The sequence below is a fragment of the Heptranchias perlo genome, chromosome 7 (assembly GCF_035084215.1).
Source record: "Heptranchias perlo isolate sHepPer1 chromosome 7, sHepPer1.hap1, whole genome shotgun sequence".
Lineage (NCBI taxonomy): Eukaryota > Metazoa > Chordata > Chondrichthyes > Hexanchiformes > Hexanchidae > Heptranchias > Heptranchias perlo.
The window spans coordinates 43260256-43275925 of NC_090331.1; the positions used below are offsets into that span (position 1 = coordinate 43260256).

The following is a 15670-nucleotide window of genomic DNA, read 5'->3' on the forward strand; positions in this document are numbered from 1 at the left end:
TACCTTTTGAAATCGAGGAAGATCATGTGAGGGTATGTGATATGATGAGTAAGCTCAAATATAGATATGAGGGTTTCCCGTTCAACCTGGACTTGCTACAAATTGCTTAAATATTGGGCAAATAAAGGCACGTACGGATCACGGGCTCGCCTATGGGAGTGGTCCGAGATTCTCTGAAACATAGAAAAAATATGAAGTGTAAAGACCTAAAAATGTAACATATCTCTGAATTGAAGGATCCCCCATACATCAGAGCCACCTACTCAGGCCCTTGTCTGGGTTTTATGTTTTTAATGATGCATCCTTATTATGTCCAGTTAGGAAGATCTAAGGTTTTGCACTTATTACATACTTTATACTACATCATTGATGTCAAAAGAAGTCTTAAAGGGAGATTGTACCTCACAATTTTCCTGAAATGTTAAACGTCCCAGGTCTTTTCCTATGCCGTATGGAGGAAGGCTACTCCCTTTTACAATAATATTATTTCATCTATACTGCCTGAAGTTATGTATGGTAGTTGGATTGCTCTGACCAAAATAACTAAATCATGTCAACCTCAACCATATAGCACTAATTACATTTTTTACTCCTTTAACTAATATTTTGTCAAACTGTTTAACTCTAAAGAACTGTATTTAAACTTTCTAAATCAGGTTTTCTTGTTTGCACACATTCTGCCTATTTTGACCTTTTCATTTGACACTACTTACTATTTTTCCGCATGATTTAGTTTTCCCTAATATTAGAATGGTAAAGTTATTTCTAAACTTTGTCATTCTAAATGCAGAGTTCTTTATAACTGTTTGAAAATATAATTAAAACCTCCTCCAAGAACAAATAGTGTTTTATTTATGTTCAGTTAATGGACACAAAATAGTAAGTAGGTTGTCTTAGTTCTAGGTTGCTATTTATTATTGCAAGGCAGTCAAAGTTATATTGCAGAGGTTTTTGTGTGGTATCAGATGGAGCTCCACGTTGTGACACGCATGTGGCTTACCTGCTTGAGTTCCTAGTCATATGTACAAGCTCATCAGTGTGCTGACTGCTCCACCTGCCTTTTAGTTGTTTCCAGGAAATCATGATGTGTGAACAGCAGGAAGTATTGCTTTGACCTCACAGACAGTATCTCATTACAATAATTGCTAATCTCTGAATAAGACAGCCATGTTTTGCGTGTGAGGCAAGATGGTATGGTGAAGACCAGCTGCTCTAGAAATCTTTAAAATATACAAGAAACGTGTTGGCTTGTGCTTCATTTTGAGCTGCCTTTTTTTCTAATAACGGAGTTGTCTCTTGTGTGTTTGTGACCTCAAAGGTCAGTAGCTGTTGGCAATACAGTATGTATTCGTTCCTTCATTCATACAAACTGAAAAACAACACGGTCTGCTACGAGAGCTGTCACTACTGTGCAGTGGAAGGATAATGGCTACTTCCTGATTAAACCACCGTTGATGCAGCTGATATTAAATAACTGTTTGTTCCTCAAGAGACTACAGTATGCGGATGTGTTCCTATCCCTTTTTTAAAAAAAAAACTAAGAAGCCATTTCTACATGTGTACTTTCCTAAATTGAGAACAACATTAAGTCAAGAAGAGCTAGAAGACTGAAATGCCAAAACCAGCAATGAAGTAAAGAAAATGGTCATTTTCACTTTTTAAAACAACCCTGGTTAAATTGGGAAAGTTTCAAAAATATGCAATGAAACTGATACTGCAGCATACTACTTAGAAAACATTTTCTCCAAGAGCTGCTGTTTGACAGGTACTGTACTTTACCAAAACTTTGGGCAAACCTTTACAATGTTTCTTGAAGCAGATGTAGCTAATTGCATTTATTATGTTGTACACATAACCTATTTTTCACCTGTTACGTGCTTTTTTAAAAAGAAAATGTTTCAGAAATAGGTTTTATAATTTGAAATAATTAACAATGGCAGCCCTAGGAATAATGGTGTTTACAGTGAACATTTTGTTTCTATTTTTCTTTAGTAGGGTCTTTTAAATCTTCCTTCTACCTTTGCCATCACACAATTTTCCTGCCCCCCTCCCCAAGGTAATGACTCACATTCTCATATGGTTCCACAGGTACCAGAAGCTCTGGTATTTTGCCCAAACATAGGTGTGAGTCTAAATAATGTTGACAGGCTATTCAACTGTAGGGGCATCACAACAGAGCCTGACTCTGTCCTCATTGATGTGGTTGATTTCTCATTCCCCAAAAAAGGTACAGGTTTGTTAGGAAACTGTATTACAGCTATCTCTGCCCTCACTGTGATCAACCAGCTCAACAGTGAATTTGTCATTGAGCCATTGGCAAGCAATGAAAATTTAGTTTTAATCTGGTAAAGTAACTTTGGACAAAATATTGCCAAATTGATTGTTTTGGCACAAAACTTTAATGGTGAAAAGAGTCCTAAAATGTACAGTAGCTTGAGCTAATAATCTGCTAAAAGTAGTTAGTTTAGCCACAATGGTCTCGAGTCATAAATTTAACTAAACAGTAATAAATGAAACAAGTAACTTTCCTCCCGTTGTTGCTGTTCAACTGTAACCTGGATAATGGTATTAAACCTGTTCCCTACCCTGTAGTTGAGGCCTACTTTTATTGTTAATGAGTGTATCATTGTGAGATGGCAGATGGTGTCATTGTGTTGTCTTGTTTTGTGACCTTAAATGTGTGGTACAACGGGAGTTTGGCCTTGTTTAGTGTCTTAATATTTTGAGGCCTGAGTTCTTTTCATGGATCTAATGGTACATCAGCCAGTAGTAAAGAGAACACTGGTAATGAGAACTTTAAAATAAAACAAACATTTTCTGTTTTCAAACACTGCCTTAGTTTGAGCGTTTTAATTTTTGTAACCTGATTGAAGTTTGACCTGTTAAACTGTGTGATCAATTAGAAAGCACTGCTGTTTTACAAACACATTTTACTTTTGCTCATCGCACTTTAAATGAAGAACACTGTAAATTTTGGATTATAAGTAAATGTGTAAATATTCCATGATATTTAAGGCTGGATGTAAAGGAATGACTTTTAAGCATTGGATTTCCTATTTTGGAATTTAAAAAAAAACTTGGATAGTGCCTGTTTACATCAGGTTAGATTGTAGAAAATTTTAACGTAGATCGTTGCACTTTTTTTGGTCTTGTTTTGTGCAATTTTAGATGTGTGCCGTGTTTTTACTTGATATTTCAACAAAAAGCTTGGACTTATGCTGTAAGAAGCAATGATACTGGACATAAACATGCTCCCAGTGGGTGAGGAGGGGGTGTTTGTTTTCTTATTGTTTTATTTAATGCAACCACTGGTCACAATTTGTGACTAAGTTCAAGGCAGAGAGGATTGTATCAGAGGTCTGCCTTTGTATAAAAATAATGCTACATTAAAGAGAAGCAAATTAAAAACACAAATAGATTTCTTACTGTAAAATATAATAGGGATGAAACTAGTCAGTGAACAGAATTTTATGAATGTTAGAAATATAGTTTATGGTAAAATGAAAAGGACAGGACGCTTCTTTTGAGTACTAGAAAGCGCACAAGTTTAGGTGTAGAATTTCTTAGGAGGAATTTAGTCTCTCTAGGCCTTTTGCTGATGTTGGAGTGTGACCTAAGTATTTTTAAAAAAAATAATGTCTCTACCCTCTTATGATACACACCTTAGTTCAGTTGACCTTCTGTGTCAGAGAGGGCAGGGGGCTGCCTCTGAGGCACCAAGAACACATTCTTGGCCAGGCTTCAGGAGCTGCTTGCAAGCAGCCCAGTGCAAACTCCTCATCTAATATTTTTTCTCCTTGGTTCACTGTAACTGAGATTGGCAGCTCAGCAGAGTGAGGGTTGAATCTGTGCATAGCACCACTACACTGCCTTATGAGTTTTAATAAAATTGTATATGTATGTAAACCACATTTGTATGACAGTTTGGCAAGAAATTATGATGAACAATGTGGTATTCTAAAATAAAGATAATGTGTTAGAGCATTAAGATAATTGTACAGGCAAACTATATTCTAATTAGTTATAAACCCCCCATAATCAGTGTTTTATCTGGCCCTAGTTGAAAGTTCACAAGAACTCAGACCTTGATATGTTAACTTGCAACAAGAACTGCAGTACTTTTGCTTCCTTCTGTGAATCTGTAATGAGCTTTGCCTGTATTTTTCTAGAACCAGTAGCTATTGGTGAGCTTTCTTTAAAAATTGTGCAGCAATGTATTGTGTTTAACTGTACGCTTAAGCTTAAAGTAGATCTGAGTACTTAGTTGAAGTCTTTCGATGGCTAGATTATATGGACAGGGGAGGGGGTTGGAGAATATAGAATCTTGTCCAATAAAACAAAAACATTTTCCTCTTTTTTTTCTCCCCTCTGCACATTTTGTTTTCCTGTAGAACTTAACCACAATTGCTAGCAGGAAGGTTCTGTTTATTGTGGTTTGTTATTTTTACTCCATAGTTTTGCAGGACATATAAAATGTGCATTTATATTGCAGATTTGGAGATAATTTATATCTGGGACTAAGTGCACGACTTGCTAGAAAATGTAACAATTTAGCCAGTTCTCACTGCTCCCTCATGCTCACAGTTACTGAAGTTATTTGGCCTGGACTCAACTCAATGGTGCATTTTTCCTTCCACTACTGCTTCCCCATCATGCATCTCCATGATTCATAAAATTGCACAATGATTTAGTTAGGCTACGATTGAACTGATGCGTCTTTTGCTGTGCTACTTTATAGAATTTGGAATAGCGCAGACTTCAAAACTCATTGTAACTTGCTGGTGAACAGAAGTTGCAGGTATTGCAGAAGCACAGGAAGTTCTGCACAGTGAGGCTTGCTGGAGTAAAAATATTTTTAGTTGGAGACCTTTACTTTAGAGATTTGCAATAGAAATACAACAAATTAAAAAGTGTCTGTGGAAGTACATTTGATTAAGACAATCGCAAATCTAGAATGTTACTTCACTTCGTTGTAAATGCAAATATGTTTTAAGCATTTTTGTTACTGTATGGTTTGATGCAGGTATGTGTGCTTTGATAATGTGAAGTTCTTATTTTAAAGAGAATTGTGGTTAATGGATGGTGCTTCATTGATTATTGCCCAAGTGCATTGAACTCTTGTGATTTTTTGGGGACCTGGCCTTTTTACATGATACAATAAGGTATGTGTTATTGTAGATGCCCTAGTGTATACCAGGACATAATTGGGGGGAGGGGGTGGAAATCTATATCCAGGCCTAATGTGCATCAGTGTTGTATCAATGTTAAAGGTTGGTATACAGTTCAAGTTGAAAAGAGTGACTTAATGGGTAAATACCTTGTGCAGTATGATACTAAGCCATATAACAACAACTACTTGCATTTAACGTAGTAAAATGCCCCAAGGTGCTTCACAGGAGCATAATCGAAGAATAAAAAAATTGACACCGAGCCAAAGAGGGAGACGTTAGGACAGGTGACCAAACACTTAGTTAAAGAGGTAGGTTTTAAACATTTCGTAAAGGAGGAGAGAGGTGGAGAAGCAAAGAGGTTTGGGGAGGGAATTCCACAGCTTAGGGCTAAGATGGCTGAAGGCATGGCCACCATTTGAGGGGCGAAGGAAGTGGGGGTGCACAAGAGGCCAGAGTTGGAGGAATGCAGAGTTCCCGGAGGGTTGTGGGGCTGGAGAAGGTTACAAAGATAGGGAGGAGTGAGGCCATGGAGGGATTTGAACACAATGAGAATTTTAAAATCGAGGTGTTGGTGGACCGGGAGCCAATGTAGTTTACATAGATTATGGAGGATAGAAGATGGGAGGCCTGCCATGAGATCATTGGAACAGTCGAGACTGGAGTTAACAAAAGCACGGATGGGGTTTTCATCAGTGGGCTGAGGCAGGGGCAGAGACGGGCGATATTACAGAGGTGGAAGTAGGTGATGTAGAAGATATAGCGGTCGGAAGCTCAGCTCAGGGTCAAATAGGATTCCGAGGTTATCGAACAGTCTGGTTCAGCCTGAGTCAGTGGCCAGTGAAGGGAATGGAATTGGTGGCTAGGGAACGGAGTCTGTGGCAGGGGCCAAAGACCATGGCTTCCGTCTTCCCAGTATTTAATTGGAGAAAATATCAGCTTATCCAAGACTGGATGTCGGACAAGCAGTGGAGGGGTTGAGACGTGGTGGTGAGGCAGAGCTGGGTATCGTCAGTGTACGTGTGGAACCTGATGTGCCTCCGGCTGATGTCGCCGAGGGTAGCATATAGATGAGAAATAGGAGGAGGCCGAGGATAGTTAATGGTGTGGGGGTGGGAAGAGAAGCCATTGCAGGAGATTTTCTGGCTATGACCGGAGCGGTAAGAGTGGAACCAGGCGAGGGCCATCCCACTCAGCTGGACAACGGAGGAGAAGCTTTGGAGGAGGATGGTGCGGTCAACCGCGTCAAAGGCTGCAGACAGGTAGAGAAGGATGGGGAGGGGTAGTGCACCATGGTCACACAGAGGATGTCATTTGACTTTGATTAAGGCCGTTTCAGTGCTGTGGCAGGGGCGGAAACCAGATTGGAGAGGTCCAAACATGGAGTTGCATGGAAATGGGTACGGATTTGGGAGGTGACAGCACGTTCAAGGACTTTGGAGAGGAAAGGGAGGTTGGAGATGGGGTGGTAGTTTGCAAGGACAGAGGGGTCAAGTGTGCATTTTTTGAGGGGGCTGATGACGGCAGCTTTGAAAGGGAGAGGCACAGGACTTGAGAAGGGGGAACCATTTACAATATCAGCAAGCAAGGGGGCCAGGAAGGGAAGTTAGGTGGTCAGCCGTTTAGTGGGAATAGGGTTGAGAGAGCAGGTGGTGGCTCTCATGGCCAGAATACGCTTGGAGAAGGCATGATCGGAGATGGGAGAGAAACTAGAGTGCGTCCTGAATTTAGATCTAGGGCAGGGGTGAACTCGTGGGGCTGGAGGAGATTTTTTAAAATTCGTTCATGGGATGTGGGCGTCGCTGACGAGGCCAGCATTTATTGCCCATCCCTAATTGCCCTTGAGAAGGTGGTGGTGAGCCGCCTTCTTGAACCACTGCAGTCCGTGTGGTGAAGGTTCTCCCACAGTGCTGTTAGGAAGGGAGTTCCAGGATTTTGGCCCAGCAACGATGAAGGAACGACTATATATTTCCAAGTCGGGATGGTGTGTGACTTGAAGGGGAACGTGCAGGTGGTGTTGTTCCCATGTACCTGCTGCTCTTGTCCTTCTAGGTGGTAGAGGTCGTGGTTTGGGAGGTGCTGTCGAAGAAGCCTTGGCAAGTTGCTGCAGTGCATCCTGTGGATGGTACACACTGCAGCCACAGTGCGCCGGTGGTGAAGGGAGTGAATGTTTAGGGTGGTGGATGGGATGCCAATCAAGCGGGCTGCTTTGTCCTGGATGGTGTTGAGCTTCTTGAGTGTTGTTGGAGCTGCACTCATCCAGGCAAGTGGAGAGTATTCCATCACACTCCTGACTTGTGCCTTGTAGATGGTGGAAAGGCTTTGGGGAGTCAGGTGGTGAGTCAGTCGCCGCAGAATACCCAGCCTCTGACCTGCTCTTGTAACCACAGTATTTATATGGCTCGTCCAGTTAAGTTTCTGGTCAATGGTGACCCCCAGGATGTTGGTGGGGGATTTGGCGATGGTAATGCCGTTGAATGTCAAGGGGAAGTGGTTAGACTCTCTCTTGTTGGAGATGGTCATTGCCTGGCACTTATCTGGCGCGAATGTTACTTGCTACTTATGAGCCCAAGCCTGGATGTTGTCCATGTCTTGCTGCACGCGGGCTCGGACTGCTTCATTATCTGAGAGGTTGCAAATGGAACTGAACACTGTGCAATCATCAGCGAACACCCCCATTTCTGACCTTATGACGGAGGGACGGTCATTGATGAAGCAGCTGAAGATGGTTGGGCCTAGGACACTGCCTTGAGGACCTCCTGCAGCAATGTCCTGGGGCTGAGATGATTGGCCTCCAACAACCACTACCATCTTCCTTTGTGCTAGGTATGACTCCAGCCACTGGAGAGTTTTCCCCCCGATTCCCATTGACTTCAATTTTATTAGGGCTCCTTGGTGCCACACTCGTTCAAATGCTGCCTTGATGTCAAGGGCAGTCACTCTCACCTCACCTCTGGAATTCAGCTCTTTTGTCTATGTTTGGATCAAGGCTGTAATGCGGTCTGGAGCCGTATGGTCCTGGCGGAACCCAAACTGAGCATCGGTGAGCAGGTTATTGGTGAGTAAGTGCCGCTTGATAGCACTTTCGACGACACCTTCCATCACTTTGCTGATGATTGAGAGAGGACTGATGGGGCAATAATTGGCCGGATTGGATTTGTCCTGCTTTTTGTGGACAGTACTTACCTGGGCAATTTTCCACATTGTCGGGTAGATGCCATTGTTGTAGCTGTGCTGGAACAGCTTGGCTAGAGGCGCAGCTAGTTCTGGAGCACAAGTCTTCAGCACTACAGCCGGGATGTTGTCGGGGCCCATAGTCTTTGCTGTATCCAATGCACTCAGCCGTTTCTTGATATCACGTGGAGTGAGTCGAATTGGCTTAAGACTGGCTTGTGTGATGGTGGGGATATCGGAAGGAGGCCGAGATAGATCAACCACTCGGCACTTCTGGCTGAAGATGGTTGCAAACGCTTCAGCCTTGTCTTTTGCACGCACATGCTGGACTCCGCCATCATTGAGGATGGGGATGTTTGCAGAGCCTCCTCCTCCTGTTAGTTGTTTAATTGTCCACCACCATTCACGACTGGATGTGGCAGGACTGCAGAGCTTTGATGTGATCCGTTGGTTGTGGAATCGCTTAGCCCTGACTATAGCATGTTGCTTCCGCTGTTTAGCATGCATGTTAGTCCTGAGTTGTAGCTTCACCAGGTTGGCACCTCATTTTTCGGTACGCATGGTGCTGCCCCTGGCATGCTCTTCTACACTCCTCATTGAACCAGGATTGATCCCCTGGCTTGTTGGTAACAGTAGAGTGAGGAATATGCCGGGCCATGAGGTTACAGATTGTGCTGGAATACAATTCTGCTGCTGCTGATGGCCCATTGCGCCTCATGATTAGAGTTGGGGAGGTTGGGTTTTCTGATGCTGTACTTTTTTTCTGGAATCAGTGTGTTTGTAATGTGAGAGAGGGATAATTTTTGTAATGTGAGGGGGGAATAAAATGACTGAAGACCATAAGATTGGATAAGGGGTTTGGGATGATGTGGGCAGGTACTTCTCATGTCTTAAGTCTGATGTCCTGGAGAAGGGTAAAGGGTGATCTTATAAAGATCTTTAGGATAACAAAGGGATATGTTCAGTTAAATTGTGATAGATTGTTTCTGCTGACTAGTGAGATGCTTACAAGCAGGTACGTATTGAAGATAATCGCAAAAAGAATGAAGTTAGAAAAAAATACTTTATGGAGGTTGGTTAGAGTGGGAATTCTCTGCTACAGATGTTTAAGTAACGTCCATAAATTCTTTTCAAAGGGAATTAGTTCCTTGAAATGGAGGAGGAATATTGAAGGGTAATTGGACCAAGCAGGAAACTGGGATTAGTCTAGCTGGTTCGTGGAGAAAAATGTCAGCACAGATTTAATGGAACGAATGGCCTGTTTCTGTGCTGTAACATTCTGAGATTCTATGATATCACTGCTATTCAAACTGTGGTGAAATACCACTATCAAAGTCAGATGATTTGATTGCAGGGGTATGCTGTCCATTGCTGACACCTGTCATCTTCAAAAAAAAATTGTATAAAGCAAACTAGACCACGTCATGAGGTTCACTTGTTTCTTTTGCATGGGGTAACATGCAGGCTGGAGTGTGCTATAAGGCAGGCGCATCTCAAGGTTAGGATAACCGTGACACACTGCAAAAGCTTTGTGGTTTGACGTCTCTCACCCTCAGTATGTTGCTACCTCGCAACAGTCATTTATCTCTTAATCTATGTATAAGAATTTTTTATTGCTTTTTTTCACCTCACTTTCTAAAGAACTGTTGGAAGAGTGTGCTTAAATGCAAAATGGGATACTCACTGCATGCCTGTTTACTGCTAGGAATAAATCCATGGATTCCTTTTTTTTAAGAATTTATGCAGTTAAGCAGTTTGCTATGTGAACATGAGCTGCTTAGTGTATTATTTTAGCGGGGTAGCAGAAGCACTGAGCTAAAAGACAAAACATTGCATGTTACCCAGTCACTTCAGCAGAAGACTTGTCACTAGCTAATAGATTTAAAAGTAATTGGCACTGCACATTGTCAAGAGCAGCATAAAATTACGGGTCTGTAGAGCAAATCATGTAATTCCCAAATTAGTCAAAAAAAACACAATTGAAGTTATGTCAATAGCTGTACTGTTTATACACTATGCAGAATTCCCTTATAAAAGTGAAGCCTTTGATAAATATATCTTTAAATAGAGAAGTTTCTGAACATTTTTAGCAGTTTTCTTCATGCCTAGGTTCAAAATTTTTAGGTACTGGACATTGAATTCCTGTTACCTAGCACTTGATAAACACAATAAAGTCTGGTGTATGAAAAAATGGAATGAAAAAAAATCTTTCAAAATGTGGCCGGTGTATTTTCTTGACTTGTTATGTGTTCTCAAAACTGAATGCTAATTTTATTCTTAGCACATTCTCTAGGCTGAAATCTATTCCTGGTATATTTTAAAAGCCAGTTGGAAATTTTGAAATAAAAGTTTGTTTCTTACCATTAAAACCTCTTTTTTGAAGTTTTAGAATTTGGTTACTTATCTTTTTTAGTTTTTGTCAATGATCTATCTTCATACTGCATGGTTGATAAATTAACCCATCATTGAAAGTTGCTGTAAAAAAGCAGTTTCCTGTCATTTGTTGTAGTTGTAGAATGTGCTGTGAAGATAATCATATTAATGGCCAACTTGTATAGAAACAGGGTACGGGCTTCTTTACTTTTAATTCTTTGGAGTAAACCAATTTAAGACTATTGAACACAATTGAGAAATATGACTTTCACAGTTGCTGCACAGTGCATATAGTGGTGATGCCACATCACAAAATTGTTAAATGATGCAGAAGTATAGCTCAGCTAAACACCTGCTAGACTTGTTTGTCATGTGGATGATTGGCAAACAATAGTTACTGCTTCAGATAAAACCAGCTCAAGCAAAACTAACATCTTAAGACCTTTGGCTAACTATGCATTTTAATTAGCAGTTGATTGTTTAGCTAGTTGCTACCAATCACTGCAAATGTTGTTAATTGAATCCACTACAATTTTGCCTCATTTAATCCTGATTTTATCTTGGTACAAAATTCTTATTTTTACCGCCTGTACTCAGCAGTATTTAATTTGTGGTTTGATGATTATGCTGACCTTCATAACCATGATTTGTGCATTGGGTATCAATCCTGGTCCAAATTAATTAAGGATTCAAGTTTTTAGATGCTGTTGTATAACTTAAAATAATATAGATCTGCATCATGTGCATTGTAACCTTGGCTCTAAAAACACTGCCTTCAGTTGCAGTGTTGCCTTATTTACTTACAATGTAGTTGCCTTTTATGGCAGCAGCCATTCTATTAAGATGCATTGGACTATACAGAGCCCATTGTTTTCTGAACAAACTTGCAGTTTCTGATACAGGTGTATATTAGCATTTTCTGAGCAGTGATCTCTAATTTCTACAATTCATTTAGAAATCTATTGCCTATCTATCCTGACCGCTAGTATTTCTCTTCAAATAGAATGTCTATGCTATTGAATTGGTTCAATTTAGTCACAGGCGCAAGGCTGGTATGTATTTGCTTTGTTATGATGAGGACGACAATGTTTCCTCCCAAGTTAATGTTACAACTATATTTTTTGACTTCACTTTAATTATGATGACTTTATTGTTCTGAAAATAAAAAGAATCCCCAAACTGTAAAAGATAGTATTAAAGGGGGATTGTTAATATTTTTGGGATGTAAACGAAGAGCTGTGTATCTTCATCTTTCATGTGTAAGCGCACTAAAGATACTGGAACTACACTTTATAAATTGTGGAAAACACCTTTTGGGGCCATCGTGTCTATTAAGGTTAGTTGCAAATTTCATTATGCCGTTACATGTTCTGTGAAAATAGTTCAAAAAGCAGTTTAGAAATTATTGTTACCTAAGTGTATCTTTGGATCCAGCTGCAGAATAGATGTAGAAATGTTAAATTATTAAAAATACAACATTTTCTGCTTGCAGTAATGGTAGGCTCTTCATTGTTTGCAAAATAGTTTGAAAATGAAGGGAACAAACTGAAAAACAACAAAGAAGTTTGCTTGTGCGTGCTGCGTATTGTGGGGGATTTGCTCCAACATGATTATTAAGCCATTGTGATTGAGTACATCAATACAGCTTTTTAAAAAAAATGGTTATATTGCAAAAATCTGAAAAGCGCTGTTCGGTAGGGAGTTCCAGAATTTTGACCTAGCAATGATGAAGGAACGGTGATATATGTCCAAGTCAGGATGGTGTATGACTTGGAGCTGATGGTGATCTCGTGCAGCTGCTGCCTTTGTCCTTCTAGGTGGTACAGGTGCTGCTCAAGAAACCTTGATGAGATGCTGCAATGCATCCTGTAGATTGTGTACACTTCGGCAATGGTACACCGGTGGTGAAGGGGGTGGATGTTTAGGCTAGTGGATGAGGTGCCGATGAAGTGGATTGCTTTGTCCTGGTTGGTTTTGAGTTTCTTGAGTATTTTTGTAGCTGTACCGATTCAGATAACTGGGGAGTATTCCATCACACTCCTGTCTTATGCCTTGTAGGTGGCGGTGAGGCTTTGGGGAGTCAGGAGGTGACCCACTCGCTACAGAATACCCAGCCGATGACCTGCTCTAGTGGCCACAGCATTTATGTGGTTGGTCCAGTTGAATTTCTGGTCAATGGTGACCCTCAGGATGTTGATGGTAGGAGACTTGGTAATGGCAATGCCATTTCATGTTAAGGGGAGGAAGTTAGGCTGTCTCTTGTGGGAGATGGTCATTGTCTGGCACTTAAGTAGCAAGTAACATTCGCACCACTTATCAGTCCAAGTCTTGATGTTGTCCAGGTCGTAGGCATGGACTGCTTCATTATCAGAGGAATTATGAATATAGCCGAACACTTTGTAGTCATCAGCGTACAGCCCTACTTTTTTTTTTATTCGTTCACGGGATGTGGGTGTCGCTGGCAAGGCCGGCATTTATTGCCCATCCCTAATTGCCCTCGAGAAGGTGGTGGTGAGCCGCCTTCTTGAACCGCTGCAGTCCGTGTGGTGACGGTTCTCCCACAGTGCTGTTAGGAAGGGAGTTCCAGGATTTTGACCCAGCGACAATGAAGGAACGGCGATATATTTCCAAGTCTGGATGGTGTGTCACTTGGAGGGGAACGTGCAGGTGGTGTTGTTCCCATGCGCCTGCTGCCCTTGTCCTTCTAGGTGGTAGAGGTCGCGGGTTTGGGAGGTGCTGTCGAAGAAGCCTTGGCGAGTTGCTGCAGTGCATCCTGTGGATGGTGCACACTGCAGCCACAGTGCGCCGGTGGTGAAGGGAGTGAATGTTTAGGGTGGTGGATGGGGTGCCAATCAAGCGGGCTGCTTTATCTTGGATGGTGTCGAGCTTCTTGAGTGTTGTTGGAGCTGCATTCATCCAGGCAAGTGGAGAGTATTCCATCACACTCCTGACTTGTGCCTTGTAGATGGTGGAAAGGCTTTGGGGAGTCAGGAGGTGAGTCACTCGCCGCAGAATACCCAGCCTCTGACCTGCTCTCGTAGCCACAGTATTTATATGGCTGGTCCAGTTAAGTTTCTGGTCAATGGTGACCCCCAGGATGTTGATGGTGGGGGATTCGGCGATGGTAATGCCGTTGAATGTCAAGGGGAGGTGGTTGGACTCTCTCTTGTTGGAGATGGTCATTGCCTGGCACTTATCTGGCGCGAATGTTACTTGCCACTTATCAGCCCAAGCCTGGATGTTGTCCAGGTCTTGCTGCATGCAGGCTCGGACTGCTTCATTATCTGAGGGGTTGCGAATGGAACTGAACACTGTGCAGTCATCAGCGAACATCCCCATTTCTGACCTTATGATGGAGGGAAGGTCATTGATGAAACAGCTGAAGATATTTGGGTCTAGGATGCTGCTCTGAAGAACTCCTGCAATAATATCCTGGGGCTGAGATGATTGGTCTCCACCATCTTCCTTTGTCAGGTATGACTCCAGCCACTGGAGAGTTTTCCCCCTGATTCCCATTGACTTTAGTTTTACTAGAAACTCTTGATGTAAAGGGTAGTCACTCTCAACACACCTCTGGAATTCAGCTCCTCTATCCATAATTGGACCATGGCAAGAATGCAGTCTGGAGCTGAGTGGTCCTGGCAGAACTAAAACTGAATATCAGTAAGCAGATTGTTGGTGAGTAAGTGCCGCTTGATAGCACTGATGATGACTACTTCTATTATTTTGTTGTTGATTGAGAGCAGGTTTATAGGACATTAATTGGCAGGTTCGATTAGCCCTTTTTGTGGACAGGACATAACTGGACAATTTTTCACATTGCTGGGTAGATGCCAGTGTTGTAGCTGTACCAGAACAGCTTGGTTAGAGGCGCGGCTAGTTCTGGAGCACAGGCCTTCAGCACTACAGCCAGGATGTTGTCGGTGCCTGTAGCTTTTGATGTGTCCAGTACGCTCAGTCGTTTCTTCATGTTATGTGGAGTGAATCGAATTTGTTGAAGACTGACATCTGTGATGGTGGGGGCCTCAGGAGCAGGCTGAGAAGGATCATTCACTTGGCACTTCTGGCTGATAGGTGCAAATGCTTCAGCCTTGTCTTTTGCACTAATATGCTGAGCTTCGATATCATTGGCGATAGGGATATTCATGGAGCCTTCACCTCCTGTTAGTTACTTAATTGTCCAGCATCATTCACCACTGGATGTGACAGGGCTGCAGAGCTTTGACCTAATCCATTGCTTGTGGGATTACTTAGCACTGACTATAGCATGCTGTGTCTGCTGCTTAACATGCATGTAGTCCTGTGTTGTAGCTTCACTAGGTTGGCACCTCGTATTCAGGTGCTGTTCCTGGCGTGCTCTTCTACACTCTTCATTGAACCAGGGTTGGTCATCTGGCTTGATGGTAATGGAGGAGTGAGGGATATGCCAGGCCATGAGGTTTACAGATTGTGTTGGTATACAATTCTGCTGCTGCTGATGTCACACACCGCCTCATGGATGCCCAGTTTTGACTGCTAGGTCTGTTCTTAATCTATCCTACTTAATACGGTGGTAGTGCCACTCAACATGATGGAGGTGTCCTGAGTGTGAAGACAGGACTTGATCTCCACAAGGACTGTGCGATGGTCACTCCTACCAATGCTGTCATGGACAGACGCATCTGTGATTGGCAGATTGGTGACGACAAGATCAAGTAGTAATGAGTCTTCCCTCATGTTCGTTCTCTCTCCGCCTGCCGCAAACTCAGTCTGACATCTATATCCTTCAGAGCTTGGTTGCTGATGGTACTACTGAGCCACTCTTGGTGATGGACATATAAGTCCCCCACCCTGACTATATTCTTTATTCTTGCTTCCTTCAAGTGATGTTCAACATGGAGGAGTACTGATTCATCAGCAAGGGGAGGGTGGTCGGCTGTAATCAGTAGGAGGAATCCTTGCCTATATTTGACCTA

At 42.2% G+C, this 15670-nt stretch overlaps 1 protein-coding gene across 11 annotated transcripts in view; it reads left to right on the top strand.

The window, feature by feature from the left end:
• Positions 1-15670, top strand: part of baz2ba (bromodomain adjacent to zinc finger domain, 2Ba) — a 295269-nt gene that overhangs the window by 82233 nt on the left and 197366 nt on the right. Inside the window, exon 1 of one of the 11 annotated variants that reach the window (XM_067987409.1) lies at positions 1209-1765. The exons of the other annotated variants lie outside the window; for them this stretch is intronic. The gene's annotated coding sequence lies outside the window, so the exon portion shown is untranslated. Of the gene's footprint in view, positions 1-1208; positions 1766-15670 lie in introns of those variants that run through there. 11 annotated transcript variants of the gene reach the window in all.